This window comes from Ranitomeya variabilis, chromosome 4, assembly GCF_051348905.1.
Source record: "Ranitomeya variabilis isolate aRanVar5 chromosome 4, aRanVar5.hap1, whole genome shotgun sequence".
NCBI classification, from domain to species: Eukaryota; Metazoa; Chordata; class Amphibia; order Anura; family Dendrobatidae; genus Ranitomeya; species Ranitomeya variabilis.
Genome location: NC_135235.1, coordinates 534,819,868 through 534,847,456, shown reverse-complemented (window position 1 = coordinate 534,847,456; position 27,589 = coordinate 534,819,868). Strand labels below are relative to the sequence as shown.

At 45.0% G+C, this 27,589-nt stretch overlaps 1 long non-coding RNA gene across 1 annotated transcript; it reads right to left on the bottom strand.

Moving 5' to 3' along the window:
- Positions 1–10,699: 10,699 nt before the first annotated feature.
- Positions 10,700–27,048, bottom strand: LOC143769126 (uncharacterized). The gene is made up of 3 exons (XR_013214220.1): positions 26,966–27,048; positions 13,112–13,255; positions 10,700–10,838 (listed from the first exon to the last, which is right to left on the bottom strand). It is a non-coding gene; the product is annotated as an uncharacterized LOC143769126 (long non-coding RNA).
- Positions 27,049–27,589: the final 541 nt, after the last annotated feature.

Sequence of the window (27,589 nt, the reverse complement as noted above, 5' to 3'; positions counted from 1 at the left end):
TTCTGAACCTGCTGGTGTCCTTAAGGATGGGGTGGTTTTGTCTGCTGTCTCCCCAGATCTGCGACGTGCTTTGCAAGAATTTCAGGCGGATAGACCTGATCGTTGTCCGCCTGGTAGACTGTTTGTTCCTGATGATTGGACCAGTAGAGTCATCTCGGAAGTTCATTCTTCTTCGCTGGCAGGTCATCCTGGAATTTTTGGTACCAGAGATTTGGTGGCTAGATCCTTCTGGTGGCCTTCCCTGTCTCGGGATGTGCGTGTTTTTGTGCAGTCTTGTGATGTGTGTGCTCGGGCCAAGCCTTGTTGTTCTAGGGCTAGTGGGTTATTGTTGCCCTTGCCTGTTCCGAAGAGGCCTTGGACGCACATCTCTATGGACTTTATTTCTGATCTCCCTGTTTCTCAGAAGATGTCTGTCATCTGGGTGGTGTGTGACCGTTTTTCTAAAATGGTTCATTTGGTACCATTGCCTAAGTTGCCTTCCTCATCTGAGTTGGTCCCTCTATTTTTTCAAAATGTGGTTCGCTTGCATGGTATTCCGGAAAACATCGTTTCTGACAGGGGAACCCAGTTCGTGTCTAGATTTTGGCGGGCATTCTGTGCCAGGTTGGGCATTGATTTGTCTTTTTCGTCTGCATTCCATCCTCAGACTATTGGCCAGACGGAGCGAACTAATCAAACTTTGGAGACTTATTTGAGGTGTTTTGTGTCTGCGGATCAGGATGACTGGGTTGCCTTTTTGCCGTTGGCAGAATTTGCTCTTAATAATCGGGCTAGTTCTGCCACTTTGGTTTCTCCTTTCTTTTGCAATTCAGGGTTTCATCCTCGTTTTTCATCTGGTCAGGTGGAATCTTCGGATTGTCCTGGAGTGGATGCGGTGGTGGATCGGTTGCATCAGATTTGGGGACAAGTGGTGGACAATTTGAAGTTGTCCCAGGAGAGGACTCAGCAGTTTGCTAACCGCCGTCGTCGTGTTGGTCCTCGCCTTCGTGTTGGGGACTTGGTATGGTTGTCTTCCCGTTTTGTCCCTATGAGGGTTTCTTCTCCTAAGTTTAAGCCTTGGTTCATCGGTCCTTATAGGATTTTGGAGATTCTTAACCCTGTCTCCTTTCGTTTGGACCTCCCGGCATCTTTCGCTATCCATAATGTGTTCCATCGGTCGCTGTTGCGGAGATATGAGGTACCGGTGGTTCCTTCTACTGAACCTCCTGCTCCTGTGCTGGTGGAGGGTGAATTGGAGTACGTTGTAGAGAAGATCTTGGATTCCCGTATTTCCAGACGGAGACTTCAATATCTGGTTAAATGGAAGGGTTATGGTCAGGAAGATAATTCTTGGGTAACTGCCTCTGATGTTCATGCCTCGGATTTGGTTCGTGCCTTTCATAGGGCTCATCCTGATCGCCCTGGCGGTTCTCGTGAGGGTTCGGTGCCCCCTCCTTAAGGGAGGGGTACTGTTGTGAATCCTCTTTTTGGGCTCCCCTGGTGGTTGCTGGTGGTACTGGTGACTTGTGTGTGCTTTGCTGTCTCAGTTCACCTGCTCCCATCAGTGTTTGGGAGTTTCCTATTTAGCCTTGCTCTCCAGTCATTTCCTTGCCGGTCATCATTGTAACCAGAGCCTTCGGTTGCATGTTCCTGCTACTAGTCTGCTGATCAGCTAAGTGGACTTTGTCCTTTTGTTTTGTATCTTTTGTCCAGTTTGCAGTTTTTGTTATTCTCTGTAGCTGGAAGCTCTTGCAGGCTGAAATTGCCACTCCTGTGTCATGAGTTGACACAGGAGTCTTAAAGTAATTTCAGGATGGTTTTTTTAAAGGGTTTTCAGTTGACCGTGAAGTCCTCTTTTGTATCCTTCTGCTATCTAGTAAGTGGACCTCTCTTTGCTAAATCTACTTTCATACTGTGTATGTCTTTTCCTCTTAACTCACCGTTATTACATGTGGGGGGCTGCTATCATCTTTTGGGGTATTTCCCTAGAGGTAAGCCAGGTCTGTTCCTTCCTCTACCAGGCGTAGTTAGTCCTCCGGCTGGCGCGTGGCATCTAGGAAGTCGTAGGTATGCTCCCTGGCTACTATTAGTTGTGTGGTAGATTTAGCTCACGGTCAGCTCGAGATTCCATCACCCAGAGCTCGTTCGTTATTTTTGTGTTCTGATGTTTCCCTGCCATTGGGAATCATGACACGGTACAAAAGATTTGTTGATGGGAAGCTCAGATGGTACCTCCTCCTGAGCCTCGGCAATCTCAGCCTCAACCTCGGTAGTGAGAGCCAAAACCACAACACCCTTTTGGAGGATGGGTACTGGATCTTCCCGAAGTTCTCCCCCCGGAAAACACCTGGACAGAGGATCCGCCTTAGTGTTTTTAGACCCCGGTCTGTAAGTGACCACAAAATTGAACCGCGTGAAAAACAATGCCCAGCGAGCCTGCCTGGGGGACAGACGCTTGGCAGACTCCAAATACAGCAGATTCTTATGATCGGTAATAACAGTTACCTGAAGTACCGACCCCTCCAAGAAGTGTCGCCATTCCTCAAAGGCCAACTTAATTGCCAACAACTCCCTGTTGCCGATATCGTAGTTACGTTCGGCGGACGACAGTTTCTTGGAGAAATAGGCGCACGGACGTAAACCACTCAAAGATGAGCCTTGAGATAGTACCGCCCCCACACCTACCTCAGACGCATCGACTTCCACAACAAAAGGTTTTGATACGTCTGGCTGCACAAGAATGGGGGCTGAAACAAAACTGTTCTTAAGAAATTCAAATGCGCGCACAGCAGCCTCAGGCCAAACGGAGAAATTGGTACCCTTTTTAGTCATGTCAGTTAGCGGTTTAGCAATGATGGAAAAATCCTTGATAAATTTCCTATAGTAGTTAGAAAACCCATGGAACCGCTGAAGTGCTTTCAGGTTATCAGGACGTTCCCAACGCAGCACCGCCTGCACCTTAGCAGCGTCCATTTTAAAACCAGAAGCAGACACAATATAACCCAAGAAAGGCAACTCTTGAACAGAAAATACACATTTTTCAAGTTTAGCATAAAGCTTATTCTCTCTGAGAAGCTGTAACACCTGCCTGACATGATCTAAATGAGTATCACGGTCACAAGAATATATGAGAATGTCATTTAGGTACACGATAACGAATTTCCCCAAAACATGCGAGAACACATCATTTATGAATCATTTATGAAATGTTGGAACACTGCAGGTGCATTAGTCAACCCAAACGGCATCACCAAATTTTCAAAATGACCCTCAGGGGTATTAAAAGCCGTCTTCCACTCATCACCTTGACGGACTCTTATGAGGTTGTACGCCCCCCTGAGGTCAAGCTTGGTAAACCACTTAGCACCTGCCACCTGGTTGAACAAATCTGGTATCAGAGGCATAGGGTATGGATCACGAACCGTAATCTGGTTCAACTCCCTGAAATCCAAACACGGGCGTAATCCGCCATCTTTCTTCTTCACGAAGAAGAACCCTGCTGCCACCGGCGAGGATGACGGCCTGATGTGCCCTTTGCTCAAGCTTTCAGCAATGTAATCTTTTAACGCTTGTCTCTCCGGACCGGAGATGTTAAACATCCTTGCTTTAGGCAATTTGGCCCCTGGTTTAAACCTGATAGAACAGTCATAAGGACGATGTGGCGGCAACTCTGAACAACCCTTCTCAGAGAACACATCCACAAAATCCTGAAGTGACTCCGGAACGCTCGAAGTCACTGCAGCCACACATGTGGCCAGGCAATTCTCCTGGCAGAACTCGCTCCACCGAATTATGTCCTGAGTTTTCCAGTCAATTACCGGGTTGTGCATAGACAACCAAGAAAAACCCAAAACCACCTGAGCAGGAAGATTCCTGAGCACCTTACATGTAACCCGCTCGGAATGTAGAACTCCAATGTGGAGTTTCACCTCAGCCACAAATTCAGTAATCTCCCCCTGAGAGAGAGGAGCAGCATTGATGGTGACCACGCGGATAGGATGAGACAGTTTTCCAATCCTAAAACCTGCTGTGCGCGCAAACTCCTCATCAATGAGATTTGTGGCTGAACCACTATCCACAAAAACAGTAATTGGCAGCTCACTGCCAGCAACAAAAACCTTAGCAGGGAGCATGCACTGAGAAACCACCATGGAGGATATACATAAGCTCAGACTGGTCTCCTCCACACCCTCTGAGCTTAGAAGTTTTCCGCCGTTTTTCTTAGGCAGCAGAGGACAGATGTTAATAAAATGACCCGTTTTACCACAGTAAAAACAGGCTCCCTGCTTCCTGAGCTCAGGGACTGGACGCTTCACATGTGACACCCCTGCGATTTGCATAGGCTCCGTGGGCTCACCTGCAGCAACCTCACGTGAACTTAAACCCTCTCCCATAGGCGGTGTCACATGCTCCCCCTGACGCAAACGGCGATCAATGCGGACAACCAGACTCATGGCGGAATCTAGAGAAGCAGGAGTCTCATACATCAGAAGGGCTTTTTTAACCCTTCCAGAAATCCCATGTATAAACTGACTCCGCAATGCTGGATCATTCCATTGTGTATCGATCGCCCAGCGACGAAATTCAGAACAGTAATCCTCTGCAACTCGCTCCCCCTGGCAAATAGAGCGTATCTTAGATTCTGCTAGAGCCATTTTGTCAGGTTCATCGTAGATTTTCCCAAGACAGGAAAAAAAACTCTCCACAGAGTCAAATGCAGCAGAATCAGATGGCAAAGAAAACGCCCATGCTTGGGGATCCCCACTCAACAATGACAACACTAGGCCCACACGCTGATCCTCATTACCTGAAGATATCGGGCGCATACGGAAATATAGTTTGCAAGCTTCACGAAAAGAAACAAATTTACTGCGTTCCCCAGCAAATTTTTCAGGCAAAGGAAATTTAGGCTCAGCAACTCTTCCTGTCGCTCCAGCTTGCACATTAGACACTGCTAGTCCCTGTTGCTGTACTGCCCCCCTTAACTCTGTGACCTGTAGGGACAGCGCCTCCAACTGGCGGGTTATGGAAGTCATGGGATCCATGCAAAACACAAAAAAAAGAAACCCCTTTTTTATTATTTTTTTTTTTGTGTGTGTGTTGTTGGGCAGATTATAATGTCAGGGAGAGACTAGGTGAGCGAGAGCTAATAACCCGGGCCCCTGCAGTTTCCCTCAGACTAGGGAAATCCTGACTGACCCTCTACCTGGAGTTTACACTGATGGTGTGCATGTCCAGGCCTCGAACCTCACCCTGTCTCCTGAGCTCAGCCCTAGGCTGAAACCTCCGCCCACCACCCAGTGAAGATGTTATTCCCCAATACCCACAGTTAGCACAGACAAGGATAAAGGAAAATATACACCACGCCGCAGTCACTCAGGAATACACTATAAATGTGCAGGGCAAAATAAATACAAATATAGGAAGGAATAAATAAGACAAAGGAAAATACACCAACAGCAACGAATCTCCAACCACCAGCTCTCCTCACCAGACCGAGATAGCAACGCACAAGACAGAAGCTATAATCGGCGACGCCCAAAAATCAGGAGAACTATTTAAAGGCAGTGGGCATGGCCCAGCTTCCAATCCAAGGATTAGGTAAATTAACCCCGGAACAGCTAGATAAAATCTAGCAGACGCCAATGAGCAAATAGTGGTCAAAAGCGGAATTACCGCTGTCTGTCGGACGACCTGGTCTGAACAGCGTCCGACATGACAGCGACTTGGCCTTGTGTTTTGGATTGTTGTCATGTTGGAACGTCCAACTACATTTCCATGCGTAGCTTCTGTGCTGATGAGTGCAAATTTGCCTCCAGTATTTGCTGATAACTTGCTGTATTAATCTTTCCTTCAACTTTGATCAGGTTTCCTGTGCCTTTGTAGCTCACACTTCAAAAAACTGACCGTCACATCCAAACATAGACTAAGTTATTTACTTGACTGTATATGAGTTGGTTACTCTAGGTTCAGCACCTGTTCACACTTAGTCTGTTTGGATGTGACGGTCAGTTTTTTGAAATGTATTCTTTAGCCTTCTGACCGAGCACTCCGCCTCCTAGCCACAGGTGTTTTAATCGCAATAGATCCATTACCCCTCCACAGAGAGAGAGAATGTTAGTCTAAGAAGAGGTTTTCACAGGTACCCATTCAGATGGAGACGTTTATTCTCAGCGAGGAAAGGAAATCGTAGGACCTGGTATACGAGAGATGCCCTAAAGTGGCTACCAGGTACACATAAAATTGGCCATTTTTATGCGCTAAACGCTCTCATTTTTCATATTTCTAGTGCAGTAATGAAGTTCAGTTTTCATGTTTCATGTTTGCATGTTTCAGCGCCGCAGTGTGCTGCCTTATTTACTTATTTGCAGCTCACACATCCCCAAAACATCAGCAATCCACCTCGGTGCTTTGAAGAAGGAATGGTGTTCCTTTCCTCATAGGCCTTGCTGACCTCTCTCCAAATGTAATGTTTATGGTTGTGGCCAAAAAGTTAAATTTTGGTCTCATCACTCCAACTTACCTTGTTCCAGACGTTTTGAGTCACTGTGCTGTTTTGCGTATTATAGGCAAGATACTTTGTGGTATTTGCACAGTAATGGCTTTCTTCTGGCGACTTGACCATGCAGCCCTTTTTTCTTCAAGTGCCTCCTTATTGTGCATCTTGAAACAACCACACCGTTAAGTTTTCAGAGAGTCCTGTATTATAGCTGATGTTATTTGTGGGTTTTTCTTTGCATCCCGAACAATTTTCCTGGAAGTTGTGGATGACATTTTTGTTGGCCTACCTGACTGTGGTTTTGTTTTTACAGAGCCCCTGATTTTCCATTTGTTAATCACAGTTTGAACACTGCTGACTGGCATTATCAATTCCTTTGTCTTTTTGTATCCCTTTCTTGTTTTAAACTGTTCAACTACCTTTTCCCGTTGATCCATCGACAATTCTTTTGCTTTCCCCATGACTCACAACCCAGAAACGTCAGTGCCTGGAAGAAAAATGCAAGAGTCTGTCTGGATCCCAGAAACTCACTCAGCTTTTATGTCCACACACTGATTACAAGCAAACAGATCACATATGAGGATTTTACCTTTAGTAGCCATCCAAACCCATTTGTGTCAACTTCTGTGCATGCTATCAGGCCAAAATCACCAGGGTATGTGAACGTTTGATCAGGGTCATTTGAATGCTTTGGGTTGTCATTATGATTTTAAAAGAGAAAACACAGTAGTTTGAGAATAAATGGCTGCACCCAACCACTAACCATGAGTGGAGAAAAAGTTTTTACCTCTTGAAGCTCATCAGGAGAATGCCAAGAGTGTGCAAAGCAGTCATCAAAGCAAAAGGTGGCTACTTTGAAGAACCTAGAATATAAGACATAATTTCAGTTGTTTCACACTTTTTTGTTAAGTATATAATTCCACATGTGTTAATTCATAGTTTTGATGCCTTCAGTGTGAATGTACAATGTTCATAGTCATGAAAATACAAAAAAATCTTTAAATGAGAAGGTGTGTCCCAACTTTTGGTCTGTACCGTATGTCAGTTTTTTGTAAGGATATGTGTGTCTATTAGTAATGTTGACCACTAAAATCCCACATCCTAGATATCACTGAATGAAATCCAGTTGTAAATCTTTATTCATTACATTGTGGAATGTGTTGAGAACAATAAAACCTAAAAATTATCAATGTAAATCGCAACTAATATCCCACGGAGGTCTGGAGTTGGAATGATGCTCAAAATCAAAGTGGAAAATGAAGTTACAGGCTGATCCAACTTCAGTGGAAATGCCTCAAGAAAAGGAAATTATGTTCAGTAGTATGTGCAGCCTCCACGTGCCTGTAAGACCTCCCTACATTGCCTGGGCATGCTCCTGATGAGGTGGCGGATGGTCTCCTGAGGGATCTCCTCCAAGACCTGGACTAAAGCATCCAACTCCTTAAGAGTCTGTGGTGCAACGTGATGTTGGTGGATGGTGCGAGGCATGATGTCCCGGATGTGTTCAATTGGATTCAGGTCTGGGGAACGGGCGGGCCAGTCCATAGCTTCAATATAACTGCTGATACACTCCAGCCACATGAGGTCTGGCATTGTCCTGCATTAGGAGGAACCCAGAGCCAACTGCACCAGCATGTGGTCTCACAAGGGGTCTGAGGATCTCATCTCGGTAACTAATGGCAGTCAGGCTACCTCTGGCGAGCACATGGAGGGCTGTGCGGCCCTCCAAAGAAATGCCACCCCACACCATTACTGACCCACTGCCAAACCGGTCATGCTGAAAGATGTTGCAGGCAGCAGATCACTCTCCACGGCGTCTCCAGACTCTGTCACGTCTGTCACATGTGCTCAGTGTGAACCTGCTTTCATCTGTGAAGAGCACAGGGCGCCAGTGGCGAATTTGCCAATCCTGGTTTTCTGTGGCAAATGCCAAGCGTCCTGCACGGTGTTGGGCTGTGAGCACAACCCCATCTGTGGACGTAGGTCACTCAGACCATCCTCATGGAGTTTCTAACCATTTGTGCAGACACATGCAGATTTGTGGCCTGCTGGATGTAATTTTGCAGGGCTCTGGCAGTGCTGTTCCTCCTTGCACAAAGGCTGATGTAGCGGTCCTGCTGCTTGGTTGTTGCCCTTATCTACGTCTCCTGGTGTACTAGGCTGTCTCCTGGTAGCGCCTGCAGCCTCTGGACACTACGTTGACAGATACAGCAAATCTTCTTTCCAAAGCTCGCATTGATGTGCCATCCTCGATGAGCTGCACTACCTGAGCCACTTGTGCGGGTTGTAGAGTCCGTCTCATTCTACCACGAGTGTGAAAGTACAACCTACATTCAAAAGTGACCAAAACATCAGCCAGAAAGCATTGGTACTGACTGAGATGTGGTCTGAGGTCAACATCTGCAGAACAACTCCTTTATTGAGTGTGTCTTGATAATTGCCAATAATTTCCATCTGTTGTCTATACCATTTGCATAACAGCATGTGAAATTGATTGCCAAACAGTGTTGCATTTTGATTTCACAGAAGTTTGATTTATAGTCTGTTGTTTAAGTGTTCCCTTTGTTTTTTTGAGCAATATACATACAACCAACCAAACCAATTAAACGGTATGATTTTCTAATGGGTTAAATCCTAAATTACCCAGTATTTAATGGGTTAAAGATTTATAGGTGATACTTGTTTTATAACCATGTTTAAGACCTTTAAAGATTTGTTTGTGAGATTTTAATATCTACGATTAAATGTTAAAAGTTTCTTTCTCCGGTGTCCCAGAAAATTGAATAGTGCTTCACTCCAGGCCACTGTTAACTCACAGCAGCCCTAAATTTGTAATACACTTTCCATAAAAACCAAAGTGTATATTCCTCATAAACCTGACCTGCTCTCATGGACCAATTTCTCTTATCCCAGACTATACCCTCAAAGTAGATGCTTCTATTAATGCCCACAACACAGCTGAACTAAAAAAGCCACTTCTGAGTTCACCAGGTAACCAAGCCTACTCTGCAGCTCCTTCCTAGTTACCCCTACTTATAAACTCAGCACCATTCTCCCCTCCATGGCTCCCTCCACAATTACATATTTCTATAGCTGCCTCCCAGAGCCAATCGCCTAGGATGACGCATCCTTTGTCTCCAGCAAACTACTTCTCCTTCAATGAGTGATCTGCTTAGCCTCCTGTCCACAAAAGATTTCCAAGTGAACAAGTTTTCTCTGGTTTACAGTTCATCGACATGACCTCCATGGACAAGCTGATGTCTGTTACAATAGGCTATAACAGGTTTTCCACTCACGTCCAACATCCCTCTTTCTGGTGCTAAAACACTTCCTTCCATGACCACAGCTACTTGCGCTATAGATTAGTGTTGTTGTATGGAATCAGCACCAACCTTCACCAGAATCATATTCTAACAAAGCCTGTGCCTTGGACGCTAAGCAGAAGCTATGACAAAGCTGCCAAGTTATGAAGTCCACATTGATTCTAAGAAACTCACTCACACAGCAAAAGCAACAAGTTTTCATAGTTGATATGCTCCTACACCATCACCTTGCCTCTCACCCTGTGCACTTTACAAGGATTCAGGCTATATACTTGATGGATGTGTCCTTTTTCAAACATACTATGTAACTGGCTTCATGATTAACATCTTACTCAGCAGCTACAGCATCCATTGCAGGTTCCACTGAGATTCTGACTTTATCAAGCCATTTCCTTAATACCATTATTGTCTTCCTTCGGTACAGACAATCTCTGCATGTCAAGGTGCCTCATCCACAGCCTGTTTTACTACCTGGACAACAGCTCTATATACATCCTCTGATCAATGGAGAGATCAGGTGGTGACAACTTAATACTACAATGCACTGACCTGCATACATGTTAGATTACATACAAATGAGGTGGAACTGAGTACAACACAGTATATGACATGTAATAAAAGAAACAATTAATTTACACTAGTGGTGAGAAGTAAGGGGTTTGTCAACTTACAAATAGGAGGGCATAAGTATTAACAAAAAGTTTTAAAAAATGGAATAAGGAGTTTTATATACATAGAGTTTAAAATAAAGCTCATAATAACTATGGAAATGCTTGAAGAGAATAGGAAAACCATAGCTCCCAACCATCCCGGACTCAACGGGACTGTCCCGATTTGAGGGCTCAGTCCCGTGTCTTGGCACGTCAAAGCTTTTATCCTGGCTTCTATCTCACCTCTCTCAAATGTCTTCATCTCTCTGTAGCTCCTCCTTCTCAGGGGGCGGGACTGCTCTCTGCATAAATTATATTTATTCACATCTACCGTGTGGAGGTCTCCCAGGACGCAAATTCGCATCCCCAAGTTCACAGGCAGCAGCCCTATGGATGAGCCACAGCTCAGTCATAACAATGCACATAGGAGATTTTGGTAATCTTGACCTATATTGCAGCTAGTTAACCTAAAAGCAGATTATACATGTACATTGGACACAGCAGTGTATTTCTTTGCAGTTGTATACTGAGTTGAAGAAAAAGTCAGATTTTTCTGTTCTTATAAAACTACAAAAATAATAAACGATGCAAGAACAATCTTCTCTGATTATTGCATGTTTGCTGCATTTATTTTATGCATTTTTCCCATATTTGATGTGGTTTTGGTGCAGCAGTGAATGCACATTTTTTATGTTTTTTTAATAGAACAGAAAAGCTTTGATTCTGCTCTTAAAAATGCAACAATAATTTCTCATTCTTGCGTTTTTTCTCAGGCTCCACATAGAAGCCTATAGAGGGAAAAAAACACACCCAAACCGCAGAGCTCAGCAGTGCCTTTAGATTCATCGAGGGCAGAGATTTCATGGAATTACATCCACTTTGCTTAGACATTTAGACCATGTTCACATGTAAAGTAAATGCTGCGTATTTTCTGCTGGGTTTTTTTTGCACAGAAATGTTGCTGTGTTTCATGAGCACTGTGCCCCTAGTGGTCTAAAGATGGTGTTAGGGTTGGCGGATTGCACTAAATAAAGTAAATAGTAAAGTGCAATCACAACCCGGGGTCCACTGTGCAAAAGATATTGAACTGCTGCTAGTGAGCAATGACAGAACACACGGCGAGCGATTACTTGTACACACAGAGTTGCCGCCACTCAGTGTGAACAGGAGGTAGAGTTCCAAGCTCTGTTATTCCGCAGAGAGAAACAGAACAGAAACGAAAAAGAGATACTCTGCTACTGAGCTGTGTCACTTGCACACAGAAACTAAAGCACTGCTCTGCAACTGAGCTGTGTCACTCGCACACAGAAATGATAGGGCAGCTCTGCAACTGAGCTGTGTCACTCGCACACAGAAATGATAGGGCAGCTCTGCAACTGAGCTGTGTCACTCGCACACAGAAATGAAAGGGCAGCTCTGCAACTGAGCTGTGTCACTCGCACACAGAAATGAAAGGGCAGCTCTGCAACTGAGCTGTGTCACTCGCACACAGAAAAGAAAGAGCAGCTCTGCAATTGAGCTGTGTCACTCGCACACAGAAACGGAACAGATGTTCAGAGCTAAATTACCCGACTAGGGTTGTGCTTGCTCTGGAACTCTACTGTTCTAACCGCAAACATGTAGGAACGAGATGCTAAGCCAATGGCTAATTGTCCCCACTGTCGCTAGCTGCCTGCCTACATGTACAGTCCCAAGCTAGACAGACACACAACAATTGCAGACAGAGGGGTAGAAACTCCGCTCACATAGCCATACATACTTTTAAATGATACTAGTGCACTGCTGGGGACTTTTTATACATAAGGCTCGACCCCAAACACTTACGCCCAGTTGGGCGAGACATCGCCCGTGGGCCAATCTGGAGCTGCCACATCACCAGAGCCGGAGACATCCGACCACTAACAGGAAGACACCACATCACAGACATGCTCAGTAAGGTGATTTCTGGACTTAAAATCCAGAGCGTCTGGTCGCTGCTGCCTATCCCTGGTTACCATAGACTTGGCTGGAGAGTCAGCAGTAACCAAACGAACAGCACGAGCCTGAGCAAGACGCTGGAACCGACGTCTATACTCCGCAGTGGCCAAAGCTACATGGGAGACCGCAGAGGCAGATAAGGCTTGGGATCTATCCCGTGCAGCGGGAGAATCCCGACGCCTAAAAGATGGTGCTTTTTTTCTCTAGCGGCTTCTAGGAGGAGCCTAAAAAAATGTAAAAAACTGCAGTTACTTTTTCAAGTGCAGAATCAAAGCTTTTCTGTACAATAGAAAAACAAACTAAAACGTGGCTTTAAATCTGCACCAAAATGCCACAAATAAGGGGTAGAAGGCCTAAAATAATGCAGCAATAATCAGAAATGATTGTTATTGTGTGGTGTGATGCGGAATCTGCAGAAAACAAAAAACATTATTTTTGCAATATGTGTGAACACATCCTTACAAACACAAAAAATGTCATATTGTGAAGTTACATAACGATAAGAACATACTGGCGGCTCCTATTGTGAATTAATTAACAAAGTATAATACACAGATCCCAACTAGAATTGAGCAGGACGGACAGTTGACGTTGTGCCGACCCTGGCTAATCAAAAGCCACTCCGGGGATGCCAGAAGGTAAGAGATTCACGGCCTCCCATCCAGTCGCCAAGAAGCACTGACCTGGATGCCAATCCGCTCATCTCTAGTCCCAACCGTCCCGAATACAGTGGACAGTCCAAGATTTGGGTCTTTGCCCTGAAGTCTCTTGCATCTGCTGAATTGCTCTCACTTCTCTCACTACAAGCACCCATCTGACAACTCCTCCTGCCAGGGTAGAAAGAAATAGTCAATGGGAGTGGATTGGGGTGTTGCCAGGGGCCAAAATTTGCCAAATAATTTCTCCCTCTTTCTATTCGTCACAAGTTGGAAGGCATGGTAAACCCTAGCCTATCTTTTTTAGACCATGACCTCCACAAAGCATGTGTAGCACTAAGCATTTAATGTTACAGAAATGCTTAACAAACAGGGATATACAGTGGGTATGGAAAATATTTATACCCCTTTAAATTTTTCACTCTTTGTTTCATTGCAGCCATTTGGTAAATTCAAAAGGTTCATTTTTTTATCTTTAATGTACACTTTGCACCCCATCTTGACTGAAAAAAAACAGAAATGTAGAAATTTTTTCAAATTTAATAAAAAAGAAAAAGTGAAATATCACATTTTTTTAAGTATTCAGACTAGTGATGAGCGAATATGCTCGTTTCTCGAGATTTCCCGAGCACGCTCGGGTGTCCTCCGAGTATTTTTTAGTGCTCGGAGATTTAGTTTTCATCGCCGCAGCTGAAGGATTTGCATCTGTTAGCCAGCATAAGTACATGTGGGGGTTGCCTGGTTGCTAGGGAATCCCCACATGTAATCAAGCTGGCTAACAGATGTAAATCATTCAGCTGAGGTGAGGAAAACTAAATCTCTGAGCACTAAAAAATACTTGGAGGTCACGCGAGCGTGCTTGGGAAATCTTGAGTAACGAGTATATTCGCTCATCACTAATTCAGACCTTTTGCTCAAACACTCATATTTAAGTCACATGCTGTCCATTTCCTTGTGATCCTCCTTGAGATGGTTATGCGCCTTCATTGGAGTCCAGCTGTGTTTAATTAAACTGATAGGACTTGATTTGGAAAGGCACACACCTGTCTATATAAGACCTCACAGCTCACAGTGCATGTCAGACCAATTGAGAATCATGAGGTCAAAGGAACTGGTGTTGTGAATCTGCTTTTGGGCTCCTTCTGGTGGTGGCTAGTGGTACTGGTGACTCGGGTGTGTTTTCTTTCTCAGTTCACCTGTTTTCATCAGTAGTGGGGAGTTCCTATTTAATCCTGCTCTTCAGTCATTGCCTTGCCGGCCATCAATGTAACCAGAGCCTTTCTGTTGCATGTTCCTGCTCCTAGACTACTGATCAGCTAAGTTGGACTCTTAGTCCTAAGTTTGTTTGCATTTTTGTTCCAGTTTACAGTTAAGTCTTTTTCTGTAGCTGGAAGCTCTTGTGGGCTGAAATTACCACTCCGGTGTCATGAGTTGACACATGAGTTTTAAAGTAATTTCAGGATGGTATTTTAAAAGGGTTTTCAGCTGACTGTGCAGTTCCCTTTTGTATCTTTCTACTATCTAGTAAGAGGACCTCCCTTTGCTGAACCTACCTTCATACTGCGTATGTCTTTTCCTCTGAACTCACCGTCAATATATGTGGGGGGCTTCTGTCTCCTTTTTGGGGGAATTTCCCTAGAGGTAAGCCAGGTCTGTTGTTTCCTCTACTAGGGTAAGTTAGTTCTCCGGCTGGCGAGAGACGTCTAGGGATAAAACGTAGGCACGCCCCCCGGCCACTATTAGTTGTGTGGTAGGTTTAGCTCACGGTCAGCTCGAGATTCCATCACCCAAGAGCTTGTTCGTTATTTATGTGTCCTGACGTTCCCCTGCCATTGGGAACCATGACAGTATGGCCGGCCAAGTGTTAAAACTGTTGGCAGAAGAAAGGAGAGAAAAAGAAGTCTGCAAATTTTTTTTTGTTTTGTTTCCTTGGTGCTTGCTCTATAGTTGAATCAGTTGCATTTCAGCTCTAATTGCAGTCTTTGTCTCCCTCTCCTTCCAACCCTTGAATGGCTCTGATCTCACCTGCTTAAAATGGATCCTCAGAGTTTGGCTACAGGTTTGAATAATCTTGCCACTAAAGTTCAAAATTTACAGGATTTTGTTATACATGCTCCTATATCTGAACCTAGAATTCCTATACCAGAGTTTTTCTCTGGAGATAGATCTCGTTTTCTGAATTTCAAATATAATTGTAAATTATTTCTTTCTCTGAGACCTCGCTCCGCTGGAGATCCCGCACAGCAGGTTAAGATTGTAATTTCCTTGCTGCGAGGTGACCCTCAAGATTGGGCATTTGCATTGGCACCAGGGGATCCTGCGTTGCTCAATGTGGATGCGTTTTTTCTGGCTTTGGGGTTGCTTTATGAGGAACCTAATTTAGAGATTCAGGCTGAAAAAGCCTTGATGGCCCTATCTCAAGGGCAAGATGAAGCTGAAATATACTGCCAAAGATTTCGTAAATTGTCATGATCTCTGCAGGCAGAGATCATAGCAAGCCTATAGAGGAACAAGCTCTCGGAAGATGGAACTATACTGACCATGAACTAAGCCTGCCGCGCAACTAGAAATAGCCAGGTAGCATTTCCTATTTATCGCTAGATGCCCAGCTCTGGCCTAAGACCTAAATAGCTAGCAGAGGGAAATATAAGACCTGGCTCACCTCTAGAGAAATATTCCAAAGAAGACAGTAGCCCCCCACATATAATGACGGTGAGTTCAGATGAAACAACAAACGCAGCAGGAAAATAGTCTTAGCAAATTTGAGGTCCGCTTACTAGATAGCAGAAGACAGATAGTATACTTTCATGGTCAGCAGAAAAATACTAACAAAACACCATCCAGAGATTACCTTAAACTCTGGCATTAACTCATAACGCCAGAGTAGCAATCCCTGATCGACGAGAGCTTTCCAGACACAGTAACAAAACTTCAGCTGCGAACTGGAACAAATAGGCAAACAAAACATGGACAAAAGTCCAACTTATCAGTAGTTGTCTAGAAGCAGGAACAAGCACTGAGAGGCATCAGATAACATTGTTGACCGGCAAGAAACCACCAGAGAAATGAGCTTAAATAGCGACACCCACTACTGATGGAATCAGGTGAAACAGGAAAGAGGATGACAAGTCCAATTCCACAAGCGGCCACCGGGGGAGCCCAGAATCCAAATTCACAACAGTACCCCCCCCTCAAGGAGGGGGCACCGAACCCTCACCAGATCCACCAGGGCGACCAGGATGAGCCCTATGGAAGGCACGAACAAGATCAGAAGCATGAACATCAGATGCATTGACCCAAGAATTATCCTCCTGGCCGTAACCCTTCCAGTTGACCAGATACTGGAGTTTCCGTCTGGAAACACGAGAGTCCAAAATTTTCTCCACAACGTACTCCAACTCACCCTCAACCAACACCGGAGCAGGAGGCTCAACAGAAGGTACAACAGGTACCTCATACCTGCGCAATAACGACCGATGAAAAACGTTATGAATGGAAAAGGACGCAGGGAGGTCCAAACGGAAAGAAACAGGATTAAGAATCTCCAATATTCTATAAGGGCCGATGAACCGAGGTTTAAACTTAGGAGAAGAGACCCTCATAGGGACAAAACGAGAAGACAACCACACTAAATCTCCAACACAAAGCCGAGAACCAACACGACGATGACGGTTGGCAAAACGCTGAGTCTTCTCCTGGGACAACTTCAAATTGTCCATAACCTGCCCCCAGATGTGATGCAATCTCTCCACCACCGCATCCACTCCAGGACAATCCGAGGATTCCACCTGACCGGAGGAAAATCGAGGGTGAAACCCCGAATTACAGAAAAACGGGGACACCAAGGTGGAAGAACTGGCCCGATTATTGAGGGCGAACTCTGCCAATGGCAAAAAAGCAACCCAATCATCCTGGTCAGCAGAGACAAAACACCTCAGATATGTCTCAAGGGTCTGATTAGTCCGCTCGGTCTGGCCATTAGTCTGAGGGTGAAAAGCAGATGAAAAAGACAAATCTATGCCCATCCTAGCACAGAATGCCCGCCAAAATCTAGACACAAATTGGGTACCTCTGTCAGAAACAATATTCTCAGGAATACCGTGCAATCGAACAACATTCTGAAAAAACAGAGGAACCAACTCAGAAGAAGAAGGCAACTTGGGCAGAGGAACCAAATGGACCATTTTAGAGAAACGGTCACAGACCACCCAGATGACAGACATCTTCTGGGAAACAGGCAGATCTGAAATAAAATCCATCGAGATGTGTGTCCAAGGCCTCTTAGGAATAGGCAAGGGCAACAGCAGTCCGCTAGCCCGAGAACTACAAGACTTGGCCCGAGCACAAACGTCACATGACTGCACAAAGACTCGCACATCTCGTGACAGAGAAGGCCACCAGAAGGATCTTGCCACCAAATCCCTGGTACCAAAAATTCCGGGATGACCTGCCAATGCAGAAGAATGTACCTCAGAGATGACTCTGCTGGTCCAATCATCCGGAACAAACAGTCTATCAGGCGGACAACGATCCGGTCTATCCGCCTGAAACTCTTGCAAGGACCGCCGCAGATCAGGAGAAACGGCCGACAAAATTACTCCCTCCCTAAGGATACCTGTGGGTTCAGAATTACCAGGAGAGTCCGGGTCAAAACTCCTAGAAAGGGCATCTGCCTTAACATTCTTAGAACCCGGTAGGTATGACACCACAAAATTAAAGCGAGAAAAAAATAAAGACCAGCGCGCCTGTCTAGGGTTCAGGCGTCTGGCAGTCTCAAGATAAATCAAATTTTTGTGGTCAGTCAATACCACCACCTGATGCCTAGCCCCCTCGAGCCAATGGCGCCACTCCTCAAACGCCCACTTCATGGCCAAAAGCTCCCGATTCCCAACATCATAATTCCGCTCTGCGGGCGAAAATTTGCGAGAAAAGAAGGCACAAGGCCTAATGACGGAGCAGTCGGAACCTTTCTGCGACAACACTGCCCCAGCTCCGATCTCCGAAGCGTCAACCTCAACCTGAAAAGGCAGATTCACATCAGGCTGACGCAACACAGGGGCAGAGGCAAAACGGCGCTTAAGCTCCTGAAAGGCCTCTACAGCATGAGGGGACCAATTAGCAACATCAGCGCCTTGTCTGGTCAAATCAGTCAGTGGTTTAACGACATCCGAAAAACCAGCAATAAATCGGCGGTAAAAGTTGGCAAAGCCCAAAAATCTCTGAAGACCCTTAAGAGAGGAGGGCTGAGTCCAGTCACAAATAGCTTGCACCTTGACGGGATCCATCTCAATGGAAGAGGGAGAAAAAATATACCCCAAAAAGGAAATTTTCTGGACCCCAAAAACGCACTTAGACCCCTTCACACATAAAGAATTAGACCGCAGAACCTGAAAAACTCTCCTGACCTGCTGGACATGAGAGTCCCAGTCATCAGAAAAAATCAGAATATCATCCAGATATATTATCATAAATCTATCCAGAAAATCGCGGAAAATATCATGCATAAAAGACTGGAAAACTGAAGGGGCATTAGAAAGACCAAAAGGCATGACCAAATACTCAAAGTGGCCCTCGGGCGTATTAAATGCGGTCTTCCACTCATCCCCCTGCCTGATCCGCACCAAATTATACGCCCCACGAAGATCAATTTTAGAGAACCACTTAGCACCCTCTATACGAGCAAACAAATCAGTAAGCAATGGCAATGGGTATTGATACTTAACAGTGATCTTATTCAGAAGCCGATAATCAATACATGGTCTCAAAGAGCCGTCTTTTTTTGAGACAAAGAAAAACCCAGCTCCCAAGGGAGAAGAAGATGGACGAATAAGTCCCTTTTCCAAAGACTCCTTTATATATTCCCGCATAGCAGCATGTTCCGGCACAGACAAATTAAACAAACGACCCTTTGGATATTTACAACCCGGTATCAAATCTATGGCACAATCGCACTCACGGTGCGGAGGTAACGACCCAAGCTTGGGTTCGTCAAAGACGTCTTGATAATCAGAGAGGAACTCAGGGACTTCAGAGGGAATGGACGACGAAATAGAAACCAAAGGTACGTCCCCATGAATACCCTTACATCCCCAGCTCAACACAGACATAGCTCTCCAGTCCAAGACTGGGTTGTGAGACTGCAACCATGGCAATCCCAGTACCAAATCGTCATGTAAATTATACAGCACCAGGAAACGAATAATCTCCTGGTGATCCGGATTGATACGCATGGTTACTTGTGTCCAGTATTGTGGTTTATTATTAGCCAATGGGGTGGAGTCAATCCCCTTCAGAGGAATAAGAGACTCCAAAGGCTCTAAATCAAAACCACAACGATTGGCAAAGGACCAATCCATAAGACTCAGAGCGGCGCCAGAGTCAACATAGGCGTCCGTGGTAATGGATGACAAAGAGCAAATCAGGGTTACAGACAAAATAAACTTAGACTGAATAGTGCCAATGGAAACAGACTTATCAAGCTTCTTTGTACGCCTAGAGCATGCCGATATAACATGAGTAGAATCCCCACAATAGAAACACAATCCATTCTTCCGTCTAAAATTCTGTCGCTCGCTCCTGGACAGAATTCTATCACACTGCATACTTTCTGGCGTCTTTTCCATAGACACCGCCAGATGGTGCATCGGTTTGCGCTCCCGCAGACGCCTATCAATCTGAATAGCCATTGTCATGGACTCATTCAGACCTGCAGGCAAAGGGAACCCCACCATAACATCCTTAACGGCATCAGAGAGACCTTCTCTGAAAGTTGCCGCCAAGGCGCACTCATTCCACTGAGTAAGCACAGACCATTTACGGAATTTTTGGCAGAAAACTTCAGCTTCGTCTTGCCCCTGAGATAGTGCCATCAAAGTTTTTTCTGCCTGAAGTTCCAAATGAGGTTCCTCATAAAGCAAGCCCAAGGCCAGAAAAAACGCATCCACATCGCGTAACGCAGGATCCCCTGCTGGCAATGAGAAGGCCCAATCTTGAGGGTCACCCCTGAGCAAGGAAATCACAATCCTAACCTGCTGAGCAGGGTCTCCAGCTGAACGAGACTTCAGGGACAAATAAAGCTTACAATTATTTCGGAAATTCTGGAAGCTATCTCTATTCCCTGTGAAGAACTCCGGCAAAGGAATTCTCGGCTCAGATACCGGAGCATGTACCACAAAATCTTGTAAATTTTGTACTTTCGTGATGAGATTATTCAAACCCGCAGTTACACTCTGGAGATCCATTATTGTCAGGTGCACACAGCGCATACAGAGATTAGGAGGAGAGAGAGAAAAAAGACTGCAGCAAGGCAGACTGGAGGAAAAAAAAAAAAAAAAAAAAAAATTCCAGCAGACTTCTTATAACTCTCCTTTCTCAACCTGGGTCTTTAACACTTTATTGGCCGGTCAAACTGTCATGATCTCTGCAGGCAGAGATCATAGCAAGCCTATAGAGGAACAAGCTCTCGGAAGATGGAACTATACTGACCATGAACTAAGCCTGCCGCGCAACTAGAAATAGCCAGGTAGCATTTCCTATTTATCGCTAGATGCCCAGCTCTGGCCTAAGACCTAAATAGCTAGCAGAGGGAAATATAAGACCTGGCTCACCTCTAGAGAAATATTCCAAAGAAGACAGTAGCCCCCCACATATAATGACGGTGAGTTCAGATGAAACAACAAACGCAGCAGGAAAATAGTCTTAGCAAATTTGAGGTCCGCTTACTAGATAGCAGAAGACAGATAGTATACTTTCATGGTCAGCAGAAAAATACTAACAAAACACCATCCAGAGATTACCTTAAACTCTGGCATTAACTCATAACGCCAGAGTAGCAATCCCTGATCGACGAGAGCTTTCCAGACACAGTAACAAAACTTCAGCTGCGAACTGGAACAAATAGGCAAACAAAACATGGACAAAAGTCCAACTTATCAGTAGTTGTCTAGAAGCAGGAACAAGCACTGAGAGGCATCAGATAACATTGTTGACCGGCAAGAAACCACCAGAGAAATGAGCTTAAATAGCGACACCCACTACTGATGGAATCAGGTGAAACAGGAAAGAGGATGACAAGTCCAATTCCACAAGCGGCCACCGGGGGAGCCCAGAATCCAAATTCACAACAGTAAATGGTCTGTGCTTACTCAGTGGAATGAGTGCGCTTTGGCGGCGAATTTCAGAGAGGGTCTCTCTGATGCCATTAAGGATGTTATGGTGGGGTTCCCTGCGCCTACAGGTCTGAATGAGTCCATGACAATGGCTATTCAGATTGATCGGCGTTTGCGGGAGCGTAAACCTGTGCACCATTTGGCGGTGTCTTCTGAGAAGGCGCCAGAGAATATGCAATGTGATAGAATTCTGTCCAGAAGCGAACGGCAGAATTTTAGGCGAAAAAATGGGTTGTGCTTCTATTGTGGTGATTCAACTCATGTTATATCAGCATGCTCTAGACGCACAAAGAAGGTTGATAAGTCTGTTTCAATTGGCACTTTACAGTCTAAGTTTATTCTATCTGTGACCTTGATTTGTTCATTATCGTCAATTACCGCGGACGCCTATGTCGACTCTGGCGCCGCTTTGAGTCTTATGGATTGGTCCTTTGCCAGGCGCTGTGGGTTTAATCTAGAGCCTCTGGAAGTCCCTATACCTTTGAAGGGTATTGATTCTACGCCATTGGCTAGTAATAAACAACAATACTGGACACAAGTGACTATGCGTATGACTCCAGACCATCAGGAGGTGATTCGCTTCCTTGTGTTGTACAATCTACATGATGTTTTGGTGCTCGGATTGCCATGGTTACAATCTCATAACCCAGTCCTTGACTGGAAAGCAATGTCTGTGTTAAGCTGGGGATGTCAGGGGGCTCATGGGGACGTACCTTTGGTTTCCATTTCATCATCTATTCCCTCTGAGATTCCGGCATTTTTGTCTGATTATCGTGATGTTTTTGAGGAGCCTAAGCTTGGTTCACTCCCTCCTCACAGAGATTGCGATTGTACCATAGATCTGATTCCAGGCAGTAAATTTCCAAAGGGTCGTTTGTTTAATTTATCCGTACCTGAACATGTTGCTATGCGAGAGTATATTAGGGAGTCCCTGGAAAAGGGACATATTCGTCCTTCTTCATCTCCCTTAGGAGCCGGTTTTTTCTTTGTATCTAAAAAAGATGGCTCTTTGAGGCCATGTATTGATTATCGACTCTTGAATAAAATTACAGTCAAATATCAGTATCCTTTGCCACTGCTGACTGATTTGTTTGCTCGAATAAAGGGTGCTAAGTGGTTCTCTAAGATTGATCTTCGTGGGGCGTATAATTTGGTGCGAATTAAGCAGGGGGATGAGTGGAAAACCGCATTTAATACGCCCGAGGACCATTTTGAGTATTTAGTAATGCCTTTTGGTCTTTCAAATGCCCCTTCAGTCTTTCAGTCCTTTATGCATAACATTTTCCGTGAATATTTGGATAAATTTATGATTGTGTATCTGGATGATATTTTGATTTTTTCGGATGACTGGGACTCTCATGTCCAACAAGTCAGGAGGGTTTTTCAGGTTTTGCGGGCTAATTCCTTGTGTGTGAAGGGTTCTAAGTGTATTTTTGGGGTTCAAAAGATTTCTTTTTTGGGGTACATTTTTTCCCCTTCTTCCATTGAGATGGATCCTGTCAAGGTTCGGGCTATTTGTGATTGGACGCAACCTACTTCTCTTAAGAGCCTTCAGAAATTCTTGGGCTTTGCTAATTTTTATCGTCGATTTATAACTGGTTTTTCGGATGTTGCTAAACCATTGACTGATTTGACTAAAAAGGGTGCTGATGTTGCCGATTGGTCCCCTGCTGCTGTGGAGGCCTTTCGGGAGCTTAAGCGCCGCTTTTCTTCTGCCCCTGTGTTGCGTCAGCCTGATGTTGCTCTTCCTTTTCAGGTTGAGGTCGACGCTTCCGAGATTGGAGCTGGGGCGGTTTTGTCGCAGAAAAGTTCCGACTGCTCCGTGATGAGACCTTGTGCGTTCTTTTCTCGAAAATTTTCGCCCGCCGAGCGAAACTATGATATTGGTAATCGGGAGCTTTTGGCTATGAAGTGGGCTTTTGAGGAGTGGCGTCATTGGCTGGAGGGGGCTAGACATCAGGTGGTGGTATTGACCGATCACAAGAATCTGATTTATCTTGAGTCTGCCAAGCGCCTGAATCCTAGACAGGCGCGTTGGTCGTTGTTTTTCTCTCGGTTTAATTTTGTGGTCTCATACCTACCAGGTTCTAAAAATGTGAAGGCAGATGCCCTTTCTAGGAGTTTTGAGCCTGATTCCCCTGGTGATTCTGAACCTACAGGTATCCTTAAGGATGGGGTGATATTATCTGCTGTTTCCACAGACCTGCGACGGGCTTTGCAGGAGTTTCAGGCGGATAGACCTGATCGTTGCCCGCCTGGTAGACTGTTTACTCCTGATGATTGGACCAGTAGAGTCATCTCGGAGGTTTATTCTTCTGCGTTGGCAGGTCATCCTGGAATCTTTGGCACTAGGGATTTGGTGGCTAGGTCCTTCTGGTGGCCTTCCCTGTCTCGAGACGTACGAGTTTTTGTGCAGTCTTGTGATGTTTGTGCTCGGGCCAAGCCTTGTTGTTCTCGGGCTAGCGGATTGTTGTTATCCTTGCCTATTCCGAAGAGGCCTTGGACTCACATCTCTATGGATTTTATTTCTGATCTCCCTGCTTCTCAGAAAATGTCTGTCATCTGGGTGGTGTGTGACCGTTTTTCAAAGATGGTTCATTTGGTACCCTTGCCGAAGTTGCCTTCCTCATCCGAATTGGTTCCTCTGTTTTTTCAAAATGTGGTTCGCTTGCATGGTATTCCGGAAAATATAGTTTCTGACAGGGGGACCCAGTTCGTGTCTAGATTTTGGCGGGCATTCTGTGCTAGGATGGGCATTGATTTGTCTTTTTCGTCTGCGTTCCATCCTCAGACTAATGGCCAGACTGAGCGAACTAATCAGACCTTGGAGACTTATTTGAGGTGTTTTGTGTCTGCGGATCAGGATGACTGGGTTGCCTTTTTGCCGTTGGCAGAGTTTGCCCTCAATAATCGGGCTAGTTCTGCCACTTTGGTTTCCCCTTTCTTTTGCAATTCGGGGTTTCACCCTCGTTTTTCTTCCGGTCAGGTGGAGTCTTCGGATTGTCCTGGAGTGGATACTATGGTGGATAGGTTGCATCGGATTTGGGGACAGGTGGTGGACAATTTGAAGTTGTCCCAGGAGAAGACTCAGCATTTTGCTAACCGCCGTCGTCGTGTTGGTCCACGTCTTCGTGTTGGGGACTTGGTGTGGTTGTCTTCCCGTTTTGTTCCTATGAGGGTTTCTTCTCCTAAGTTTAAGCCTCGGTTCATCGGTCCTTATAGGATTTTGGAGATTCTTAACCCTGTATCCTTTCGTTTAGACCTTCCGGCATCTTTCGCTATCCATAATGTCTTCCATCGGTCGTTGTTGCGGAGGTATGAGGTGCCGGTTGTTCCTTCTACCGAGCCTCCTGCTCCTGTGCTGGTTGAGGGTGAATTGGAGTATGTTGTAGAGAAAATCTTGGACTCCCGTATTTCCAGACGGAGACTACAATATCTGGTTAAGTGGAAGGGCTATGGTCAAGAAGATAATTCTTGGGTAACTGCTTCTGATGTTCACGCCTCTGATTTGGTTCGTGCCTTTCATAGGGCTCATCCGGATCGCCCTGGTGGTTCTTGTGAGGGTTCGGTGCCCCCTCCTTGAGGGGGGGGGGTACTGTTGTGAATCTGCTTTTGGGCTCCTTCTGGTGGTGGCTAGTGGTACTGGTGACTCGGGTGTGTTTTCTTTCTCAGTTCACCTGTTTTCATCAGTAGTGGGGAGTTCCTATTTAATCCTGCTCTTCAGTCATTGCCTTGCCGGCCATCAATGTAACCAGAGCCTTTCTGTTGCATGTTCCTGCTCCTAGACTACTGATCAGCTAAGTTGGACTCTTAGTCCTAAGTTTGTTTGCATTTTTGTTCCAGTTTACAGTTAAGTCTTTTTCTGTAGCTGGAAGCTCTTGTGGGCTGAAATTACCACTCCGGTGTCATGAATTGACACATGAGTTTTAAAGTAATTTCAGGATGGTATTTTAAAAGGGTTTTCAGCTGACTGTGCAGTTCCCTTTTGTATCTTTCTACTATCTAGTAAGCGGACCTCCCTTTGCTGAACCTACCTTCATACTGCGTATGTCTTTTCCTCTGAACTCACCGTCAATATATGTGGGGGGCTTCTGTCTCCTTTTTGGGGGAATTTCCCTAGAGGTAAGCCAGGTCTGTTGTTTCCTCTACTAGGGTAAGTTAGTTCTCCGGCTGGCGAGAGACGTCTAGGGATAAAACGTAGGCACGCCCCCCGGCCACTATTAGTTGTGTGGTAGGTTTAGCTCACGGTCAGCTCGAGATTCCATCACCCAAGAGCTCGTTCGTTATTTATGTGTCCTGACGTTCCCCTGCCATTGGGAACCATGACAAACTGGCCAAGGAGCTCAGAGACAGAATTGTGGCAAGGCACAGATCTGGCCAAGATTACAACAGAATTTCTGCAGTACTCAAGCACAGTGGCCTCCATAATCCTTAAAGGGAAGAAGTCTTCCGAGACCTGGCCATCCAGCCAAACTGAGCAATCGTGGGAGAAGAGTCTTGGTGAGAGAGGTAAAGAAGAACCCCAAGATCACTGTGGCTGAGCTCAAGATGCAGTAGGGAGATGGGAGAAAGTTCCACAGAGTCAACTATCACTGCAGCCCTCCACCAGTCAGGCCTTTATGGCAGAGTGGCCCGACAGAAGTCTCTATTCCGTGCAAGAAAGCCTGCATAGAATTTGATAAAAAACACATGAAGGACTCCCAGACTATGAGAAATACGATTCTCTGGTCTGATGAGACAAAGATAGACCTTTTTGGTGATAATTATAAGGGGAATGTGTGGAGAAAACCAGGCACTGCTCATCACCTGTGCAATACAATCCCAACAGTGAAACATGGTGGTGGCAGCATCATGCTATGGGGGTGTTTTTCAGTTGCAGGGACAGGACGAATGGTTGTCATTGAAGGAATAATGAATGCGGCCAAGTGCAGAGATATCCTGGGTGAAAACCTCTTCCAGAGTGCTCTGGACCTCAGACTTGGCCGAAGGTTCACCTTCCAACAAGACAATGACCCTAAGCACACAGCTAAAATAACAAAGGAGTGGCTTCAGAACAACTCTGTGACCATTCTTGACTGGCCCAGCCAGAGTCCTGACCTATACCCAATTAAGCATCTCTGGAGAGACCTGAAAATGGCTGTCCGCCAACGTTCACCATCCAACCTGACGGAACTGGAGAGGATCTGCAAGGAAGAATGGCAGAGGATCCCCAAATCCAGGTGTGAAAAACTTGTTGCATCGTTCCCAAGAAGACTCAAGGCTGTACTAGCGCAAAAGGGTGCTTCTACTCAATACTGAGCAAAGGGTCTGAATACTTATGACCATGTGATATTTCAGTTTTTCTTTTTTAATAAATTTGCAAAAATTACTATATTTCTGTTTTTTCTTCAGTCAAGATGGGGTGCAGAGTGTACATTAATGAGAAAAAAATGAACTTTTTTGAATTTACCAAATGGCTGCAATAAAAGAGTGAAAAATTTAAAGGAGTATGAATATTTTCAGTACCTACTGTATAAAGAGGTAAAGGTGCCCATAACAAACAGTGAGGGCTTGCTTACATGATAAGTTCCTGATGTGTTTTTTGGCTTGATTTTTCAAAAACACAGTGCAGTAAAAAACTGCTTTTTTTGGAAAATCATGACAAAAAATGCATTGTAAATGCTATTGTGTGAGCATGGCCTAAAATGAGGCCTCCTCTGAAGCAGGTCCATACCAGATGTGAAAAGAGGACTTGGTGCTTGTTTGTCCAAAACTCCTTTCGTTGATTATTTGGTCAATGTAACACCAATGTAGACCACAGGTATCAAAGACCTATAAAGAAGAGATGCTAGTGCAGTTATTCACCACTCATAAGTATAGGGATGTTGCCAACCTATTCTGGACTGCTTATCTCCAGGGGTTCCATAGCTGACACATGGTCTGCTCCTATAGCATACATGTAGTTGCCGACAAGGTAGACACCTGCAGTATATGCTCATATCTATTACTAAACTAAAAAACATAAAAAGGCAGGAATTTAAATGTCATTTTAATGCAGGATCAGTCCAGCGTCTTCACAGTGATGAAAATAATCCTTCAAATGTCAGTTGCACACATAATTAGAAACCTGCCATATAAAATCACATGTTATACAGTAATTATTATTTACCTTAGTAATTGTCGGCTGTTTGTCAACACCCAAAATCTCCCCTGTGACAATAAAACTAATTTTATGTAAAAAAGAGATATCTATCTTATGTGAAATTTGTAATAATCCAACCAGGCTTTACATGATGTTTTATTGTATAATATAAAGTTAAGCTGACAGTCCACCCACCTCAGCAGTTCTGTATAAATA